At 39.0% G+C, this 5,382-nt stretch overlaps 1 long non-coding RNA gene across 1 annotated transcript; it reads left to right on the top strand.

Moving 5' to 3' along the window:
* The first annotated feature begins 505 nt into the window (after positions 1 to 505).
* Positions 506 to 3,694, top strand: LOC135987583 (uncharacterized). The gene is made up of 3 exons (XR_010606027.1): positions 506 to 671; positions 2,530 to 2,745; positions 2,972 to 3,694. It is a non-coding gene; the product is annotated as an uncharacterized LOC135987583 (long non-coding RNA).
* The last annotated feature ends 1,688 nt before the right edge of the window (positions 3,695 to 5,382 follow it).

The raw sequence follows: 5,382 nt of genomic DNA, 5'->3' as shown, positions 1-5,382 counted from the left end.
AGTGCTTTTTGTTTCTGGAAGGCAGAGGAGATGCAGGTCTGGAGACGCCAACCAGCACAGGCCCACCTCTCATTTGTCTCACTTTTATAACTTTGAAACTCTTCCTTCACTTTGGTAATAATGTAAAGTATCAACTAAAAATTGCAATGCATGCATTTCATTTGAGTTTTATTGCTTTAACAGACAGCATTAGATTACAAAAGAGGACATTTTTCTTCTCAGTTTTAGCTTATTCTTATGATTTATGATTAGATACAGCAAGAGTTCATAAACTTCCCTGACCTGCTGACAGTTTTTACAGGCTCCTTGATTTATTTCCATCTCAAACTTAACAGCTTTCATGTGACTGATATTCCTAGAGTCCTGGCATGGCTGCAGCACAGCCTGTGAGAGCTCCTCTAATCTCCATGTTACTAATTTAAATGAAGTCTTGGTCTGTTGTTTAAAAAAGACATTCGTCATCTCACGGAGGTTTACAGATCCTCTTGTAATGTAATGTCAGACACTTCTGAGATATGAGTTTTATAAAGCCTCCCGATATTGAGTGTTGTAAGACACACCAAGGTCACTTCAACATGCCGAAGAAAAAAAAACATTTGCAAAACAAGAGAAGAGGAATTCCTAAGAAACTGCATTGTACCGAGGACATTTAGAAATGATTTATACCATCTGTGAGTACATTTCAAAGATAAATCTGGTATTGGGGAGAAGGGGGGTGGGGGGGAGGATAAATTTGAATCCAGAAAAATCCACAGACATCCAGCCAACAGCTATGAGTTCCTGATAAAAAACAACTCACAGAGCAATATTCTCACAGTCATAGAGGTTGCAGCATCAACAGTTTCCCAGTGTGCTCCGAAGCGACTGTGCTAACTAAGGCTGCTCTTTCAGCAAAGATGCAGCTGGCATTCTGTTTTCATTGTATACTTTCCAAACAACAAAAAAAAGAGATACATTTTGTAATAACAAAAACCAAACTAGTAAGAGAGAGAAAAGGGAGAGTGAGAGGGAGATAAGAAAAGTGGGTGTCTCTCTAAGCTCATATACCACCCAGCTGAAGACAGAAAGATATTTTATTTGTCTCCAGAACATTTAGAAACTGCCAAAAGGTAAGTGACGTGAAGGTGGATGAAGGTGGAAGGACCCTAACTGGAAAACCTCAGGTAGGTTTTCTTTGATACTGATGGGTACAGCAGAGAGAGAACACCACCTGTAAATATTCGTGGAGCTTTGGAGGTTCTCCAGTAAATATGCTTAGGTGTTTGAGGTCAACTGTGATCAAGCCTTAGCCTGACAGAAAATTGCTTTTGTAATATTTGTAGATCAGATAAGAAATGACAAGCAACACTAGGTTATGACACACCGGAGATATAAATATAGGTTGCCCAGATCATATGATTGATCGAACCCTTTTATTTTTGCTGAAGAAATTTAGCTAGTGTTGCTGGCAACACACACAGAGCACTAAATAAACGTTACATACAGTAGCTTGTCAGAATTTATAAAAGAGCAATCGACATTTGCTTTACTGTCAAAACATCAGCCTACGAGTTTCCTCTCTTTGGAAGGAGAATCTGGGAAATAAAAGAATGCTATACAGCGTAATACCTTCAAATCACAAGTGCCATGGTGAAGTCTGAACCAGAAATGATAGCTGCTCTCATGCAATGAGCTCCACGTGTCCTCAAACAAAAACAACGCGCTTGTGATTCTCACTGCGGCAAGCCACCAGCAGCAGTTGCTGTATAGCCCAGAATATAGAGACAAAAGTGGATTTATCACAGAGCTTCCTTTTCTACAGTCCAAACACAGATACTTTCACTGCAGATAGAGGTGGAAAAATAGTATCGGCAGGGCCGTACAGTGCCTGCAACTATTTCACAGTGAAGTGGGTTATTTAGTACACAATGAGACTTAAAGCCTAGTTTCAGAGTTTGCACACATATAAGAGTTGAAGTCCAATGATTTCATTCACAATTACACTGAAGAACTTCTAAGATTTCTTTCCGCTGACCAAGTAATAGAAAAGAATCATGTTGCACATGAAATAAAAACTCCCAGCAGTTTATCTTTCTAGGATTACATGGTGTTTTCAACACAAAAATCACATCCTCTGTTGGGCAAAAGTTCATTTTACAGACCAGATACATTGGATCAAAACAAAGACAGCAGTAAATCAGCTTTGTGGAGTTATGCTGATTTTCCCTTGCTGGTTTATATCTCAAGAACCACCTTTCAGCCATTTGTGTAGGAGGAAAAGTTTGTTAATAGCATCACCCTGGGATGTGGGTATTATTCCACAGGGAGTAAAAAAGAAAAAAAGCCCAGCGTCCCATGAACTACCTCTTTTCACCCTGATAAGGGCACAGAACGTGTCTGCAAGGACAGATCAACTGTCAGCAAAACTGCTTCCCTGCTGAATTTAAGCACATTGCTCATTCTTAATTAACATGTTGCTAAAGAAGTATTTTTGTATCCATGTGTATGAAATATTTTTGTATCTATGTGTATAACTGTCCTTTCTTACAGAGATCTCTTACAAGAAATTCCCTCTCTCTCCCTGAGTGGTAAACCCACCTGCACCAAGCTTCTGGAGAACACAGAGTTCAATGGATTTCTGGCATCCATCAGTGAGACTTCTAAACCGACTGAAGATGCACCTGCACAGACATCCCTTTCATCACTTCTTACCATGGGCTAGCCAGCAGACAACAGACCCAGTCAAGAGGTCAAGGAAACCCACTTGTAAGACCTAACCCTTGATTCATTCCTAACTTTGTCTCACATTAGTCTACTTCTGCCTGGTTTGAAATGAGTAATATCTGCATTTTTGGTCATGTAGAGCAAATGCTGTCTCTGGCTGGAGGGGTGTGCATGCTCTCCTATAGGAAGATTTGAGGTCATAAAATTAGTAGCATAGTCCACTACCTCTGCGTTAACCCTCTTTGCTATGTTTTTCATTCCTTTTTAGAGAAAAAGACTTGACAATAATCTAGTACTTCACCAAGAAGACATGGAAATGTCTCTCTTTTAATGGCAGAAATATCAACAATCACGATCTCTGAGTTTTAGTGGAAGTTGTTCTTCTGTTATTTCCACCAGCTCCGAGGTAAAAAGGGTCTGTTTGGAGCACATTTCAGGCCAAACAGTGTTACAGGAACTCAAGATTAGACAAATTCTTCCAAAACCTCTGAGTCGTATTATGAACAGCTTCCATATATTTCAATAAGGCAAAATGCATCTATTGGTGGGGCAGTGCATAACGTCATTCAGCTTCTTTCTTTACTGGATGGAGTGTGTGTGTGTCAATCTGTGTGCAGTCTCTTCTGTCATGTTGAAGAATTGGTACCCGTCTCCCAGACTTCATGTCCTCCTAATGGGAAAGATCAATAGATTGGTGGTAAGAGGCAAAGCATGAAATAGAGCTGAGAATGTAACAAAAGAGGAAGAAGAAGGTAAAGAAGGAATTTCAATACCATACACTAAATACCCAGATGTTAATAAAAAAATCCCCAATGGTTATTTGACGGCGTCTCACAGAAGAAAAGCTTGGGGAAAAAAAATCTCTCCATTGTGCAATGTTTCTCTTTGTAACTCAATTGTATCATTTATACCAGCCTTTCATCTTCCCAACAGCTAACTCAGGGCATATTTACAATAAAAATAGAAGTTTGATTTGTTACAATTTGTTGAGACTGCAGATTTCCAATTAAAGGCGGTGGTATTCCTTCTGTGGGTGTAATTTTTACTTGGCCACCAAATGTAATCTAACTGACCCTTGAGAATAGCCTAAAAGAAATCGCAAACACTGGTCTCCTTGAGAACCCACGATGGATGAAAGAGAAGAGTTTCTGCTTTGTTGTCTAAGGCTTACTCACTAAAAGGTAGAAAATGTGAGACTTCACTAGTTGTATACTGATTGTACAGCTTTATTTCCTAGAACAAAGACACTGTTCCTTCAAAGAACACTACTAGTAGCACAGGAAAATCATTTTAATATTTGACATCCATAATATTTAACACTGTGGCTGGATTTTGTTCAAGTGAAAGGAATTCATCCATGCCAATTAAAGAATTCATTGCATAGTTCAAAAGACCCTGATAAGAGTTACACCACAAGCCATACTGCTTTTCCTGCTTTAATTACAGACTTGTAGTTAAAGCACGTGACGGAGTTTCAGGGTTGGGTTCCACTTCCCGCCCTGTGATGGGTTATGGGGGGGCAATTTCCTTCATCTCAGCCTTCCTGGGCCACATCCTTTGCTGGCGTAAATCGGCAGAGGTCCACCAACTGGAAAGGCACCCTGCTGATTTACACCAGCTGTGAATTTGACCTCTTGACCAAGAAAAAAAATGGGAATGGAAATTCATTTTCTGTGTCAGAAGAGTTACTTGTTGATGTTGGTTAAGGCATTTAAGAAGTTTCATTCTTTTTAACAGATGAGACCAATATCTAACTTCAAAGACAGGCATACAAAGAGGATGCAGTTGAGTATTTTAGAGTCTTTAGAATGGCTAAGTTGTGTACTACATTTAACTGATGAACTACATAAAGAAACACATTCTGGGAACAGGATACCCAATTACAATGTAGAATTTACTTTCCATTTTCTTCCATGTATTTGATTGAATATTTTCACTCTTTTGGACCAACATAAAAATGCCTGGATCAGCCCTGAAGACAATATCTTGTTGTTTTTGCTGTGGCTGCTCTTATTCATCAAGTGTTTTAACTAACACAGGGAAAATGGCTTTTTCTTACGAATGGGGCTATAGTATGAGTAACTGAACTTCAAAGATGCCGGGCCAGATTGGATAGCAAACATCAAAAGCTTCTGACTCGTGCTGAGTAAACTTTGTATTCTGACACACAAGTTCTTATCTGTTCTGTTCCAGACTTGAGAGAGAAGGGCTGAATCTAACCAAATCACATTGTTTTTCCTTACCGCTGCCAACTTGGAAAAATATCAGGGCACAAAGGAACCATTAAAAACAAAACAAAAAAAGACATGTTTTTATTAGTTCCTAAGCAACACAATATTGCCAAGATGGTGGCTCCTATGAAAATTAGAAAATATTAGTTACACATCACACTGTTATTTATTTATACTGCTCTGTGAAGCATTTTTTATTTCCTTCTTGCAAACTGACAGATATTATGGAAAATCTGGTCTTTTGAGCAGGGTGTTTACACCACAACTGTTATGTATGTTTTGTCAGCAGCTTATTCCATTTGTTAATTCCCATTTCTATTTTAACATTTATTTTGCTAGATACTGGGTTGAAAAAAAAACACAGAGGATGAGAGAGAGGGAAAAAGGGAAAGACAGAGAGAGAGGGAGAGAGAAGGAAGGAAGGAAGGAAGGAAAGAAGGAAGGGAAA

The sequence above is a fragment of the Caloenas nicobarica genome, chromosome 3, assembly GCF_036013445.1.
Source record: "Caloenas nicobarica isolate bCalNic1 chromosome 3, bCalNic1.hap1, whole genome shotgun sequence".
In the NCBI taxonomy this organism is placed as follows: Eukaryota; Metazoa; Chordata; class Aves; order Columbiformes; family Columbidae; genus Caloenas; species Caloenas nicobarica.
The sequence above is the reverse complement of the archived record's forward strand: the minus strand, read 5'-3'. Positions and strand labels throughout refer to the sequence as shown.